The 16,697-nt window shown below is 45.2% G+C and overlaps 1 protein-coding gene across 4 annotated transcripts in view; it reads left to right on the forward strand.

Annotated features, from left to right (window-relative positions):
• The window catches only part of SVIL (supervillin), a 242,629-nt gene that overhangs the window by 76,484 nt on the left and 149,448 nt on the right, over positions 1–16,697 (forward strand). For 2 of the 4 annotated variants that reach the window (XM_055087713.1, XM_028495944.2), the window contains exon 1: positions 7,788–8,349. The exons of the other annotated variants lie outside the window; for them this stretch is intronic. The gene's annotated coding sequence lies outside the window, so the exon portion shown is untranslated. Of the gene's footprint in view, positions 1–7,787; positions 8,350–16,697 lie in introns of those variants that run through there. 4 annotated transcript variants of the gene reach the window in all.

Genomic DNA, 16,697 nt, shown 5'->3' on the forward strand with positions numbered 1-16,697 from the left:
GAACCACTTTTGGTGCTAACCTTTGTGGTGTCAACCCCTCGTGGAAAGGATCAAGCGTCTGGGTCTGCTTCCGTGTCCGAGTACCTCCCTCCACCGGCTGGAGCCCTCCAAGCCCGTGTTCCCGCTCGAGAAGCCACCTCAGCGTTTCTGCCATGCGATGAATTCACAGCAGTCCCACACTTTTAGATCATAGCAGCCTGAACGGAGCATGTCACACTTTGTGCCTCTCCCGTTACTCTCAGGACTCAGCGTGGTGTCCCGGAATGTAATGCTGGTCCAGCCCTGTGAGAGGCTGTGTCCCCTCCCTGCAGCCAGGACTCATAAACACGGGCCAGGCTCCCTCCCTGGCAAACTCACATTTCATCTGGACCACGAGGCCAGCAGTTCTGTTCGTGCTGAGCGTTGTTCTCCACCCATCGCTCTTGCAGCAGCAGCCTGGGAGAGAAGAGCTGGCTTTGCTCCTCTGGTGTTCAAGCCAGTGACCTACACGTGACCTTGGAGCTCGAAATATTGTCATCCAAACCACTGAAGTTCTCCCTAAGCTTTGGGAGGGAGAGACAGACAGACAGAGAGACATTGATTGATTGATTTAGACTGTCTGGGGGAGGGTGATTTATTGGTTGAAAAATACGGTTAACCAACGATAATATCCCCCCCTTTGCTTTCTTTAAGTCTACCCGGCGGTAACATTTATTCGTCCGTGGTGCAGGCAGCCCAAGCTCAGACTCACAGGGGTGTATTAGTGTAGGTGTTAGGAGACGGTCAGGTATGTTCTGGTCTTCACTCGCAGATGTCAAAATCCCCAGTTTATGGAGAAGAAGGAAGCGCTTCCAAGTCTGGTCCCATCATAGCAGAAATGAGGACAGAATTCACATCCTGGTGCTCCGTGTTTTCATCCCCTGGAGATGAGCAGCTTAAACAAATAGGCCTCTTCATTGCTCAAGTTCATTGCCTCTTAGCGAGCAGAACTTTGCAGGAGGCAGCAGCAGTTAGGCAGAGAGCTCTGTGGTCTTGCTTTCCCCGCACTGCCGGTTCTGGCCGATGCCCCGACATCCTCCTTCCTTCGGAAACAGGGGCTTCTCGGAGGGAAAGCCGGAAAATAAGGCTTCTGCCCAAAAGCATGTGCGTGGGCTCCACCTACTTCACTTTCTGCTTATAAAACTGAGGAGCCACTTCGTCACTCTTGTCACTTTCTAACTTCAGAGGGATATTAAGAATTGATTAGGCACACCTGGAAAAAAGAGGCGCATGTTGTCGCGGAATTGAAATGAGAAAAAGGGATCTGAGGGCATGTCCCAGACGTTTATTGCGTGTGCGGAGGGGCGGAGCCTCCCGGGTTCTGTGGATCCGGAGACAGATGGAGCCCCTGCCCTGTGGACACGAACAGTCTCGAGGTTGGCAATCATAGACCATGTCAGGAAGGGCTCATCGGGAAAGGATGATGAGGGGTTTTCGAAGTGACGGGGGAGGGCAGGCGTTCTGAGACCAGCCTGGACCCAGCAGCCCTGGTCAGCGCGGTTTCTCACGGTCACCGACTGGCGGAGGGAGGGAGGGTGGGCCATGCGGCTGAAGAGGTGGGAGGGGCCAGGTCACAGAGGTGGGAGGGGCTTTGGACTTTACCCACCAGGCCGGCCCTTCTCACCCTCTGTTTGTCACCAGCCCACGGATGCCGCCTGACACCCACACGGGTCACAGCCCCCTGGGTGTTTCCAGATGTGAGGTTGGCAATAAAGCGAGACATGAAAACCCTTTCGAATCGTCACACCACCCTCAGCCATACGTCCACAAAAGTCGGTCAGTCACCACACATCTCGGTCCATGTGAGATCCTCTCTGGGGCAAGTGCAGTTGCCCAAGTGTTTATTTGTGACCCGGTCCCTTTTGCCTTCTCCGGATGGGCAGCTACACACGAGAGGGTGAAAGTGACTCTTAGACAGGACGTTTACTACCCAAGAACATCACCTGCAAAAGCTTGTCACGTGAGGCTGCGTCAGGGAGAAGGGACTGGCACGGCTGCTTGGGAGGTTTCCACCGGGAGTGCTGCAGCCGAGCCTGGGCCGTTGAGAAGCGCCTGGAAGGCGTGGGGAGGAGGGAAGGGTCCTGGCGAGAGGCCGTGGAGAGCGGGGATGGGGGAGGGCCAGCGGGGAGGACCCCGGGCAGCAAGGTGTGGTCACGGCTGCGAGGTGAGGGCCGAGCGCAGCCCGGAGAACGCGAGCGACCGTCGCCACGAGGCAGGAGGATGGCGGCAGAGCTCACCCTGGGAGGGGTGGAGACCTCGTGCCGGTGGAAACGGCCAGAGGCCGAGTCCACCGGCGGGTCCGTGGCGGGGAGCAGGGCCTGGGATGCGGAGGGAGCTGGAGTGCAGTCGTAAACCTGACGCGGGAGCCTGGGTTCTGGGGCCCGAGGGGACAGTGGCCGTGGACGACGCGTGCGGGGGAGAGAGGAAGAAGGCAGGCGCGGGCTCGGAGGCGGAGGTGGGCTGGAGGAACTGGGGGCGGAGATGAGAGAGGCGGAAGTGTGGGTGTTCTGGGGCGTGTGTGCCCCCCGCCTCGGTGGACCCAAGAGCAGCGTCATCTCATCTCCGCCGTGGCCTTCCCCAGAGCGGGTCCTTTCTCACACGCAAGGCCAGCGTGGGTTAGTGGGACCCCCAGGAGGGCCAGTTCAGGATGTTCGGATCCGAGTTTTGCGTTGTAGCATCTGAGAGGACAGAGGATACTGACGCATCCTCAGACGACCTGTCCCAGCACTTGGAAGGCCGAACTTTGATCTTGTCCTTTTATTTTCAAGAGTGACACCTCCAAGACTGTAGAACTCTAGAGTTGAAAAACCTGTTTGCTGTATTTGTAGTAGGACGAAACTTTGAGATGACCCGCTCTCTTCCCTTTCAGAAGAGTTGTTTTCTTACTGTTCCTCACGTGTCGATCATGTTTGGCGGTGGATTGAACTGCGGAAAATGAAGGGGAGGGATCCTGTTCTTTGGCCCTAGGCATTAGAGATGCTCTTTTCAGTATCCAGACAACCTGCCAAATAAACATGTTTAATTGGAAAGCAATGCTTTCCGTTTCTTACTCTGTATCAAATATTTTACTTCGGGGCCATGGCTTCCCTTCTTGTAGGGGAAAAGAAACATTTCCAATTCGGATTTCTTAAGATGGCATTGATGACAGGCAAATCTACATAGATTTACTCAAAGTACAATTATGGTAAGTAACCCAGTTACAGATGGGTTGCATTTGGAAGTTTCTCTTGAAGTAGATGTTTTTTTAGTGTTTAGACTTTTAATTTTGAGATAATTATAGATTCAGATGCGGTTGTAAGACTTGCTACAGAGAGAGCCTGTGTACCTTTTACCCGTTTTCCCCCAACGGTAACATCTGGCAGAACTCTAAAACGACACCATCACCAGGATATTGGCTCTGAGGCAGTCAGTAGAACAGGAGAAGGATCCTTCATGCTGTTCTCTCATAGCCCCGTCACCCCATCCGTAACCTCTGATGTGCCTTCCACGTCACGATGTTATCTTTCAGGAGTGTGGTATAAGTGCAGTCACACAGCAGCTAAACTTTGGGGACTGGCATTCTTTCACTCAGCACAGTTCCCTGGATATTCATCCGGTTGCTGCACGTATCAATAGATTGTTCCATTTTATTGCTGAGTGGCCTTCCACGGTATGGGTGCCCCAAGTTTATTAAACTTTTCATCCATCGAAGACATCTGGCTTGTTTCCAGGTTTTGGTTACTGCAGGTAAAGCTGCTGTGAACATTTGTATTCAGGATTTTGGCTGAAAATAAGTTTCCATTTCTCTGGAATAAATACCCAGGAGTGCAGTTGCTAGGCCACATGGTAGTTTGCTTTGGCAGGTTTAGTTTTTGAAGAAACTGCCAGTTGTTTCCCAGAGTAGCCGTGCCATTTTCTGTTCCCACCAGCGATGTGTGGTCCAGCTTCTCCCCGCTAGCGTTTGGTTTGGTCACTGTTGTTTTCATTTTTGCCATTCTGATAGGTGTGTAGGGATATCTCATTGATGTTTTAATTTGTATTTCTCTAATGGCTAACGGTGTTGAACATCTTTTCATGTGCTTATTTGCCACCTATCCTTCATCTTCTTTGGTGAAATGTCTCTTCATATCTTTTGCCTATTTTCTAATTGGACTGTTGGATTTTTTTTTTTTTTTTTTTTGCTGTTGAATTTTGAGAGCTCTTCCTGTGTTCTGTGTAGTTGTCCTTTTTCAGATATGTAACTTGCAAATATTCTCTCCCACTCCCTAGCATATCTTTTCATCCTCTTAACATGGTCTTTTGCAAAGCAGAAGTTTTACATTTCGATGAGTCTACTCTGTCATTTTTTATGGCTCGTGCTTTTGGGGTCAAGTCCAAGAACTTTGTCTAGGTCCTGAAGATTTTCTCCTATTTTTTTCCCTAAAAGTATCATAGTTTTATATTTTACACTTAATTTTGTGATTCACTTTGGTTGATTTTTGTATAAGTTGTAAGGATTCGATCTAAGGATTTTTGGTTTTTTTGTTCTGCTTTGTTTGGGTTTTTTTTTTTTTGGTCTATGTCTCTCCGTCTCCTCCAGCACCGTTTGTTGAAATGGCGCTTTTGTCGAACATCTGTTGGGTATATTTGTGTGGTATCTTTCAGGGTTCTCTATTCTATTCCATTATTATAGCTTTATAGTAAAGCCTTAACGTGGGATACATTGATCAATCTCACTTCATTCTTCTTTTTCAAGATTGTTCTATAGCTATTCCAAGGCCTGCGCCTCTCCCTATAAATTTTAGAATAAGCTTGTCTTTATCTACCAAAAATCCTTCCGGGCATGTTGATAGAAATTGCATTAAACCTACAGATCGTTTTGGGGAGAATTGACATCTTTACTATGTTGACTGTTCCAGCCCATGAACACAGTGTATGTGTGTTTGTTTATTTAGGTCTCCTTGGATGTCTTTTATCAGCCTTTTGTAATTTTCGGCATACAGATCCTGTAGATGTTTCGTTAAGTTTATGTCTAACTATTCTTTTGTCATGGTTGTAAAAAGCATTGTGTTTTAATTTTGGTTTCCACATGTTCATTGTTTATTATAAAACAGGTACCATAGAATGTAGTTTCTCTTGAGATCAGTATCGTAAGTAGTCATGGTTTCTAGATTAACCCACAAAAGCCAGATTAAAAGTCATACTGAAGCTGATACAATGAAGTCACTAGAAAGAATGGTAGACTACCATATGGTTATTATACTACTAGTATTAAATTATAGCAAATGAGAAGTAGTTACTTATCAAATATCTTGGAGAGGCCTAAGTCTAGTTCTTAATTTATAAAACGTGATGTTCCATTTTCTTCATGGGTATATCATTAAATCCACTCTCATGCATATCAGTTCTGATTACTGTCAAGTTTTGGGGAAGAAGTGTGTATGACAAGAGTTTCCTGATTTCAGGATATAACAAAAAAAAAAGAAAGAAAAATGGAGGAAAGTATTTAAACAGATTGCACAGGTAGAATTAACTGGACTTTGAACAAAGACAAGAAGCAAGTATGAAAGAAGCAGCGTAGGAGAATTATTCTACTAGACTCCAGTGCATTAAGCTAGGCCAATTTGATGCTGCAGGGACCAATAACCTCGGAGTCATCCAAAAGTTAGATGTTTCCTTTGTGGGAATGAATCTTTTTTAGGAAAAAAACAAAAAACCCTGCATTGTTGCAGTAACAGTGTTATCTTTTCTTAAAAGAAAGACCCAGATAGTCAGCTGTTTCACATAAGTTTTTATTTATTTTTACCCTGCTTGCTCCAGGAAGAATTTAAAGCAGCTTATATAAATATATAAAACAAGATCAAATAAAATTAAAAAGGAGTAGAAAGCAAAATTGGTCAAAGGGAAAATAAGGTGAGGGCCAGGACAGAGATTAGGAAGTGACTGTGAAGCTTTGCTTGTCTGCCTGAGGTGAGTAAAAAATGTGGCTTGGACAAATTGTCTTTTTTTAAAAAAAAATTTATTTAATTTTTTTTTGAATTTTATTTTATTTATTTTTTATACAGCAGGTTCTTATTAGTCATCCATTTTATACATATCAGTGTATGCACGTCAATCCCAATCTCCCAATTTATCACACCACCATCCCCCCTGCCTCTTTCCCCCCTTGGTGTCCATACATTTGTTCTCTACGTCTGTGTCTCAATTTCTGCCCTGCAGACCGGTTCATCTGTAACCATTTTTCTAGGTTCCACATACATGCGTTAATCGCCGATATTTGCTTTTCTCTGACTTACTTCACTCTGCATGACAGTCTCTAGATTCATCCACGTCTCTACAAATGACCCAATTTCGTTCCTTTTTGTGGCTGAGTAATATTCCATTCTGTATATGTACCACATCTTCTTTATCCATTCGTCTGTCGATGGGCATTTAGGTTGCCTCCATGACCCGGCTGTTGTAAATAGTGCTGCGATGGACATTCACCTCACACCAGTTAGAATGGCCATCATCAGAAAATCTACAAACAGCAAATGCTGGAGGGGGTGTGGAGAAAAGGGAACCCTCCTGCACTGTTGGTGGGAATGTAAGTTGGTGCAGCCACTGTGGAGAACAGTGTGGAGGTTCCTTAAAAAACTAAAAATAGAACTACCATGTGACCCAGCAATCCCGCTACTGGGCATATACCCCGAGAAAACCATCATTCAAAAAGACACTGCACCCCAATGTTCATTGCAGCACTATTTACAATGGACAAATTGTCTTTAACCCTTGAGCAAAACAACCACGAAGCCGGTGTTTAATCATTAAGGCTGCCCAGGGTATCTGCCGTCTTTCACCTGGCCACAGGACTGTCTGTTTAGAAAGAGGCGTTGTCCTGCAGGGTTAATTAATGACGGGAATTCAGATCCTGCTGGGGGGGGGGGGGCTCTGCTGACTGAAGCAGCTGGTGTTCTGTGAACTAACAGCCCGGTGCCTGTCCCTGGGGGCAGTGCAGAGCTTTGGCCCAGCCCAGACTTCTGAGCTTTGTGCTTTTTATTGAAGTCAGGATGATCAAGACGTTCTGTTATTCTTCCCAAGGACAAGGACACCCACAGGTGTAAGGGTTCTCGTAAGCAGGGTTGCGATATTAGTTTGAATATCTGAAAAGCATGAATAGCCTTTTAACAAGTGGTTGTGCTTGGTAGTTCTTCCCCCCACCCCCTCGCCCATTAGTTAAGTTTCTTCGGGTCTGAGTGAATTGAGCAGCCTGAGATCCATCTGAAGACAGATCCATCCATTCAGAGCATGGTCTTTGGTTTTAAGGCAAAACCTTTGTGTTGTTTTAGAGAAATTACTTCCAGCGCCATTCTATCTTCCGATGACTCATTTTCTATTGGAAATTCTCTTATTGGAAGTGGGAAGAAACCCACAGATGGCTACACAACTTGTAAACTTGTAAAGAGACATGTGCCTTTATAGCAAACTGTTTATACGTGTATAGGTATGTTACTTCCTTTTTGAGATTCTGTACCTGAGCTTTATCACTGGTTATGTGTTCTTTTATACCCCAAAGACTAGAATTAGAAAAACGTTTGCCCATCCAGTTCCATATTGTTGTGGCCTCTCTGGAAGATTACTGTTGCATTTTTAGTTTCTCTATAAAACAAGCTGAAAGACAATGTGACAGTTCTCATTGCACTTGAAATTGCTGCTGGCCAGGCCTGTTGCAACAGCTGGTGGGCGCCTCTGAGTTTCAGGAGCTATTTCTGGTAGATGAGCTGGGATCAAGGCTCTCCAGTTCAGGCCATAAAAGGCCCGTCCCATGGGGAGTTGCTCCACTGCTTCTGACGGCGTCCTCAGAGGCTGAAGTGTCCTCAGGTTTTACTTGGATTTACCCAGGAATGGATGGCCACACCAAGGCCAGATTGCGGAAGTTCAGTGTCAGAGACACCAGGGGACCGACAGCTTCAAAAAGAAGACACTTGTTGATAATATTTTGGCGATCTTTTTTCAGAGAAACTTTTGGGATGTAGCCTTCACCTGTTTACTGCATTTGCCACCCAAACGCCATTTGGAAAGCACCGTTCTATATTTATCCTCTTCTGAATCATCACTTCTGATAGATGCAGTTGCCTTGTTTGCATTGTGATATTTGGTTTTGTACAGTGTTCCTTGGGCTAACTTTTGATATTTTGCTTTTTGTTTAGAATTTGAAAGTAGTATTTATTGAAAGGAGACACAAAGAAAATACTTGAGGACAGCCAAAGCCGAATTAGAGGATATAACGTGTTTTGTTTTCTTTATTTTTTAATTAGAAAAATAAGGAATTACAGTGTGATTTTTTTTTTTCCCCTTTAACTTAGAGGAACAAGGATTATACAGAAATTTGAAGTAAGTGAAAAACCTTCCTATAAATCTAAATGCAGTTGTTTTTTCTTAAGTGTCATCTGTCTGAGCATGCTTCCTAAGGATTTGTTAATTTCAAACACTGGAATGTTCCTGCCAGTATGTGCTAGTAATTGCATACTCCTCTAAGTACCCTTGGGCATGTTTTTTGGTTTGGGAATGATTGGGTTTTTTTTTCTTAAAAACAAAAGAGCTTACTTTATGGTACAGAGAAGTTGGTACTAACAATTTCGTCAATAGAATCTAGAAGGTACTCCCGTGTAAATGTTAGCACGTGAAGCCTTGGAATTAAAAGCATTATACACAATACAAAGTACTTCGGTCATTGTATCACAGGTATGAGGTTGAAGTTCAGAAGGGCAAGTTTTATTTCGCTCCGATTATTAATCCACGGGGAAACATAAATCACCAGTGATCTGTTTTGTATGATCTTTGTTTTAGGGTTCCTTACCTTGGTACTCAGATCCTTTAAGCTTGATTTATAGAACTTCTGATGTTCCGGAATTTATTTCTTTTTTAATCTCACTTTAGTTTCTAGATTTGGGGCTCTATTTCAATTTTTAATTCTCCAAGAAAATAACGTCATATCATTCTTGTAAAGCCCTAGAGATAGCTGTCGTCTCTTTGTAATTTAGCTTGGTGATTTGTTTGTGCTGAAAAAAACATGGTTTCTTTTCTTTTCTTTTTTTGTTCGTTTTTGTTTTCTTTTTATTTCTTTATTTTAAAGATGGTTTCTTCATCCTGTATCAGATGGACCAGTAGGGGCAGTAATTATTTTTATCAGGTAGAAAAACAGAATATTTATAGAGATGAACCTCACTGGTGAATACTGCCATGGTTCGCAACCAGCTAGAGCGCCACAACCCTGGGGGCATTTGGAAATGCTGGGGGTGATTCTGTTTTTCATAATAACGACAGCTGGCGTCTGGGGGGATGTGGCTAAAATTATTGATGCCTTGTAATGTGGGACAGTCCCCTGTGGTAAAGCATGGCCCTGGCCAAAATGCTGGTGGTATCCCCCGCTGAGAAAAACCGCAGGGTATCGATGAGTCCCTCGATCCCGGGGAGAAGCAACAATAAACTAGCCATATAGGGTTGCCTCTTCTCACCAGCCCAGGAGAACTCTTGGGAAGCCAAGCAGTGGGGTGTCCTGCCAGGAGAGATCATCCGTGTCTCTCCCTGAGAAGGTGACACAGATGGGCAGAGAGAGGCCGTGTGCGCCTCTTGTTTCCTCCCGTCGGGCCCGGGACGGTGCTTGTCATCTCCCAGGGAAATGCTAACTCCAGTGCCCGGAGCACACTGTCCCAAGCGAAATCCGGTCAAAGCACCCAGCTTACGTTGCTTGCACTCAACACACACGCGGACGGCCTTGCTTGTGCTGGGGGACATCCTGCTTCTTGGTGACCGCACCACTGCGAGATTTTGAACTTCGATTCAGCATGAACTTCTTTGGCAGCACCTGAGGTCATTTAAAATTTTACAATTCGAAATTGTATCCAAAGAAAAGGGCTTTTGCAAGGATGTCCGGAGAGCTGCAGCGTTCCGGGTGAGAGGCTGCAGAGGGCTGTGGGGAGGGTCCACCAGAGGCGTCTCTTCAGTGCTGGTGCACAAAGGAAGTCATCTTCTCACTCCAGGGCCGCCTGGGCTTTCAGGATGCTCGCTGTTTTGTGTTAACACACTGCTCTCCGGGCCTCACTGTGACCAGGAGAATTCCCCGATCTGGAGCTTTCCTGCCGTTCCAGGCTTCATTGTTTTATAGCTCTGAACCGGCAGCCCCTTTGTCACCCTCCCTACAGGTCGTCAAGGTGGCTAAGTCTGTCTCTGAAAGGAAGCTCTCGCCCCCCACCTCCTCCTGAGCCTCCCAGTCCCTTACCTGGATGATTGCATCGCCCTTAATGGATCGTTTGGCCCCAGGCTGTCCGCCACCCGGTCCATCCTCAGAATGACCTTGCTCTAAACCAAGATCGGAGCAAAAGCCAACAGTGCATGGTTTCCCACCGATGAAAGGCTGAAGCCCAGCTCCCCAGCCTCCCCCTCAGGGTCTTTCATGCCACTGTCTTTGCTGGGCCCCCCGCCCTGAAATGTTCTGCCTTCCCTTGCTTGCCAGGGAAGTGATCTTAAATGAGATTTTCCGGGAAGCCTCCTCTGACCTTCTGCCTCTGGGTTCCCGGACCTTGACTTTAGCCTGTGCTTTAGCCCACAGGGCCCTGGCACCGTGTCCTGGGGCTCCCTTCCTCGGTAGGGGCGCCCAGCAAGGCACCTGGGCCCCAGCTCCCGTGCCGCCCCAGGATCTGGCCCGTGTCCACTGCCCGATGGCTGTTCCACAGGTGTGAGTTGCTAGAGTTGAATGCATTGAAATGACCCGTGGTTTCTTCATGTCGAGAAAGTTAACTGAGCTCCATAAAATACTTTTGCTGTTGTTATATATTATTCACGACAGAAGTGGGTGTTCTGTGTTATAAGTTCTGTGTTTTTCTCCCATATCTAATACTGCAAGCAGAAAGCCTTGTCCTCCTATTACAAGCCTGCTGGGGTTTCCGTATACGTGCTTTTGCCAACACAGGAAATTAAGGTGCGTGCGATGAAATCAGCCCCTTCATTATTGGAGCTTTGCCGAAAATGAAGAAACTCATCTCGTGCTGTGAGTTGATTTAGGTACTTTTCCCGAGCATTAAGCTTCATACCTGTGGTGAAACGTCTCCGGGTGGTTTGCACTGCTGCCCTTGGAAGGGGGTGCAGCACCTGGGTGTGGGTTCACAGAGATCTCCGTCTCACTTTGTCATGGCCACGCCCTGATGCAGGAGGTTTTCAAAGTGTATTCACCTCGTAACTTGCTTATTCTCTTCTGAAAGTTTATCCTTTAATCCCAGGCAAGTTCATAACCTATTTCTAACCGGCTTTTGTATGCATGGAGTCAAAGAAAGTGCTTTCCTGTTTGCTGTGGGATCATTGACCTGCCGGTGTCCCAGCCCCATGTCAGCTCGTAGTGTGTTGAGTGTTTCACCTCAATATCACACACCTGTGTGCAGATCTCCCGGTCTGATGCATGTTTCCTGTCCTTGGTGAACTCATTCCCTACCGGGGTTCAGATGTGGACATAACAGAGCTGTTATCCAAGTAGGCTGGCAGGGACGAACAAAAACATCATTACTGTGTGCCAGGCTCAAAGCCACGCTCTTTCCCTACATGACCTCAAGTTTTACAAAGACCCCTGAGAAAGAACACTATGATTATTTATCCCCGTTCTACAGAGGAAGAAACCTGAGGCTGGGGGAGGCTCGCCCTAGGGCACAGACCACGGGGTCAAGGTAGAGCTGGATTTGAACTCAGACCTATCTCATTTCAATGCCTGTGTTCACAACCACTGCTTTAAACCAGCTCATCCCAGACTTCAGTGGCATCACCTGCCATCTTGTTAACATGCAAGAGCTTGTAATGCGTGATTGGGTAGGTCTGGGGTGGGGTAGAGAGTCAGCAAGCCAGAGCCCACGTGATACTGACGGCTCTGGTCTGAGGACCGACTTTGAGTAGCGTGGTTGTAAACTACTCTCAAGATGGAAGCAACCAGGTCGGATGGGGGTTTGAAGGAGGCTTCTTCCCGGGAAAGAGGTGATTCTGTTCCTCTTTTTGTGCCATCCCTCCCCACGCTTTGCCTGCACAGTTGCCACTGTTTCTCTCATTTCCACGTCTGCCTTTCTCCTGGCTCCTTCTCCTCGTGTTGAAGTCATACTCAGGTTTCCTGCATCCTAAATAAAACTTGTCCTGACCTCAAGCTATCCCCTCTTTCTTTCACCACCCAATCACTCCTCCACAGCCCCAGGTGCACGGAGCTCTTTCTCCCTCCGAGACCTGCTTCATCTCCCCGCTGCTTTGACCTCGCTGAGCGTTCCCTCCGAGCTGCTCTCTCTGAGGATACCATCTCGGTTGTAGTAAAGTTTCGAGACTCCGGCCTCAGCACTAAGCATCACCAGACTGCTGTGTACTTGGACCATCCTCTGGCCTTTATTTTCTAAATCACTTTCTGTCTCTTCATTTGTACAGCTCACCTTCTTAAGGTCCAGGTTAAGATAAAAATTCTTGTGCTATTCGTTGTACGTTGAGTTAATGGTTTGACCTGTCCATTTCAGGTGGAATATATTCATTTGGATTTCAGACCTTATTTTCTTGCTATGTTAGGGTCTGTATCCCATATCAACAGTATTGCTAGAATTGTGCATAAAGAAGAACAATTAGTGTCTGACCCAATTTGTGAACTGTTTTTTAAAAAATTTATTTCTTATTGAGGTAACATTGGTTTATAATGTTTTGTGTTTCATGTGCACAATATATTTCAACTTCTGTATACTCTATAGCATGCTCACCACCAAAAATTTAGTTTCCACCCATCACCATACCCATTTCACCCTCCCCCCTCCTCCCCTTCTGGTAACCACTGTTCTTGTATCTATGTGTTTGTTTTTGTTTGGTTTGATTTGTTTATTTATTTTGTTAGTTTTGTTAGTTTTTATATTCCACATATGAGTGAAATCATATTGTCTTTTTCTCCATCTGACTTATTTCACTAAGTGTAATACCCTCAGGTCCACCAGAGTTTCACATATGGCAAGATTTCATGCTTTTGTATGGCTGAGTAGTATTCCATTGTTATGTTTGTGTTTGTGTGTATGTGTATCACCTTTTCTTTCTCCATTCATCCATTTATGGACACCTAGGTTGTTTCTATATCTTGGCTATTGTGAATAATGCCACAGTGAACAGAGGGGTGCATATATCTTTTCGAATTAGTGTTTTCACATTCTTAAGATAAATACCCAGAAGTGTGATAGCTGGATTACAGGGTAAATCTGTTCTTAATTTTTGAGGAATCTCCGTACTATTTTGCATAGTGGCCGCACCAGTTTCCATTCCCACCCAGTATGTGAGGGGTGAACTGTGTTTCGGTTAATGAGAGGCTTCTTGTTTCTTTCTGACTTTTCAGGTGGGCTCTGAGTATGGAAAGTAGGAAGAAATCTCAGGCCCAGATATATACAGTCACTGAACAGAAAGATCATATTGATATCTTTATATTTTTAAGATTTCAAATACTTTAAGTATTCTACGCCCTGGTCTTTTTGTACATTCTCAGAATACTGTATCTGATATTATCTCATTTAGCCAAAAATTTAAAATAGACACATATTGTATTTGGACACACGTTATCTCAACAACGACAAACAAGCCACTCCAGCCAAAACCCAAGTAGGAAAGCAGTTGGTTTTCAGTAGTCGCTTAAAATATATTGAGTTAAGAAATCAGTTATGAAAGGGAAAATAACTTCTGAAAGTTTTAGTCCTGTTTTTGCATACGGATTTTCTTAGAGAAAGAGTTTTTTAAAATTGAAGCTGACATTTCAGCTTTCCACGTGCTAGGATGGTCACCAAATTCAGCGATATTCATTTAATTCTGCAGTTCGTTTATTCCTTTAACAGTTGCCATGATGAAACCCAACAACAAATGACATTTGAATGTCTGTTATTTGTTGGCAAGTATTGTGTCGGATACCTAACGCAGCTCGTGACGCTATACGTTTGAACCAGGTTAGAAGAAAAAAATGGGGCAAGCCACTAAAAGGTAGATGGCTCTCCAAATTATGCTCATGGTCTTAATTTCCACCAGAAGTTCATTTCAGGCACACACACGTAATCCTTTGGCTTTACGATTTCCTTTTTTTTTTTTTTTTTTTTTTTTGCGGTACGCCGGCCCCTCCCTGTCGTGGCCTCTCCCGTTGCGGAGCACAGGCTCTGGACGCGCAGGCTCAGCGGCCATGGCTCACGGGCCCAGCCGCTCTGCGGCATGTGGGATCCTCCCGGACCGGGGCACGAACCCGCGTCCCCTGCATCGGCAGGCAAACTCTCAACCACTGTGCCACCACGGAAGCTCACGATTTCCATTTTTGATCAAAAGCGTTGAATATTTTACACTTCCGTGACTGGATAACCATTGCTGTGATGCAGTAGACCAGGATGAGTGAGCCTCCTGCAATGCCCTGTACCCCAGCACAGGAGCCTCCCATGGAGATGGAATTTATTTATTTGGATGTGTATCCGTTGTTCTTCTCTCCGGAGGCTTCAGAGAGCTTGCAGGCAGCTCCCAGTTCTCAAAGATTTAAATATTCAAAAGGGAGCTGCAGGAAGAAAGTGGAACAGGGAACACATGGGGGGAAAATATTGTGAAAGCAACGATAGCAAACCAGCTACGTGCTCTCCCCACCCTCAGCCCACCTCCCAGAGGTCCCAGGGAAAATTTTCCCTGCTCTGAGTGGACAAAGAAAATCTCATTTAGACGTTGAAGGTGTGTGACCCTGAGGAGTGCTTGGGGCAATGGCAGAGGAAGTGGGGGAACCTTTGTCTTAATTAATAACCAGCTGTGTGACCTTGGGTACGTTCTTAACCTCTCTGAGCCTCATTCATTCAAATGAGCGCCGGACTGGATGATTTCTAAAGCCCCTTCTACTGACATGGATGCTATAATCTAAAGATTTCAGAGCTTGAAAATATTCCAGCCTTCCCTGGAAAGGAAACCCTGCATCTGGAAGGTGGTGGTCCAAGATGGGAGAGGCGAGAACAAGTTAGAAATGTCTTGAGCGAGAACGCATATATATTTACGATGTCTTCTCCTTGTACTTGCTGCTCCTGAAATGCGCAGCCAATTTCTTCCTTCTCCGTTGGCCTGATCACCATTCTTTGTCTTCAGTCCTTTCTGGAAGTTTCTACCATCATTTTAGATTAAGCTCTGGTCATTTCTCTTGGTTTCATTTAAATACTTAAATTGTCTTTTCTCTAACTTGACGTAGTCTTATCTTCTTTAGGGCTTTTACTTTTTCACCTGACGTGAGACCCCACTGTGGTCACGGCCAAGTCCAGGAGGGATGCCCGAGACCCAGTTTTTCTGGTCATGACCGGAGTAGGCTGAGCGCTTTCTCTATCAGCAGTTATTTTCTGAGCACTCACTATGTGCCAGGGACTGGTACAGGTTTTGGGGAAAGAACAGTGAGAACACGAAATCCCAGTCCTCATGGAGCTTAAGTTCTCATGGAATTTGTACTCAAGTCCCCTGAGACTCTTCATCCTCAACCCTAAATGTGTCCTTAAAGTGTGTAAATGATGGAATTTAAGATACTTTGTTTCTAGCCCAAAGGAGGTACTTTTTAGGTTTATTATCTGCCTACTGTTTGCATTTTCTATGTTCTGCAGTTCTCTCTTCCCCTATAATTTATACTGATAAAGTTCATAAGCTTCTTAAAAACTTTAATTTAGGCAAGTACAGGTCAGATACCTCTTTCTCTCTCTCCTTTTTTTTGTTTTTTAACCTGTGTTCCCTCCACTGTCATAAAGGGCTATCTATAAAATGTTGATTCATTGCCGAGGTAAAGGTGGACCAATATTGATATCATTCAACCAGGGTGTTCCAGAAATAAGTCATTGAATCAGCTTGACTTCTTACTTTCAGACTTTGTGTCTCTTGAATCTTTTTAGTAAAGTTAGAAAAAAATTTTAAAAAGAAAGGTCATGTTACTTGAAGACTTTGAAATGAGCTTAATAGAGCTTGGGCATCACAGGTGAACTGCTGTGTAAGAATTGGACTGTGCTTGACTTCTTACTTTCAGACTTTGTGTCTCTTGAATCTTTTTAGTAAAGTTAGAAAAAAATTTTAAAAAGAAAGGTCATGTTACTTGAAGACTTTGAAATGAGCTTAATAGAGCTTGGGCATCACAGGTGAACTGCTGTGTAAGAATTGTACTGTGAGGGGAGCTGTCTGACAACAGAACCTTTGCAACCCGTACTTTAACGTTCTGTGCATTTTTCTTCCTAAGATGATCCATCTGGTCACCTCTACCACCAGGTGAAACTGACTATGTTACAAACTAGTACATAAGCTGCTTTCCTGCTCGCATTGTATGTTAGCACTATTTTTACATTTAATTTTGCACGAGTTGGAAAGAGTGTTAGATGAGCTTAATAGAGCTTGGGCATCACAGGTGAACTGCTGTGTAAGAATTGTACTGTGAGGGGAGCTGTCTGACAACAGAACCTTTGCAACCCGTACTTTAACGTTCTGTGCATTTTTCTTCCTAAGATGATCCATCTGGTCACCTCTACCACCAGGTGAAACTGACTATGTTACAAACTAGTACATAAGCTGCTTTCCTGTTCGCATTGTATGTTAGCACTATTTTTACATTTAATTTTGCACGAGTTAGCCCTTTTTTTTTTTTTTTTTTTTGCGGTACGCGGGCCTCTCACTGCTGTGGCCTCTCCCGTCGCGGAGCACAGGCTCCGGACGCGCAGGCTCAG

This window comes from Physeter macrocephalus, chromosome 11, assembly GCF_002837175.3.
Source record: "Physeter macrocephalus isolate SW-GA chromosome 11, ASM283717v5, whole genome shotgun sequence".
Classification (NCBI taxonomy): Eukaryota; Metazoa; Chordata; class Mammalia; order Artiodactyla; family Physeteridae; genus Physeter; species Physeter macrocephalus.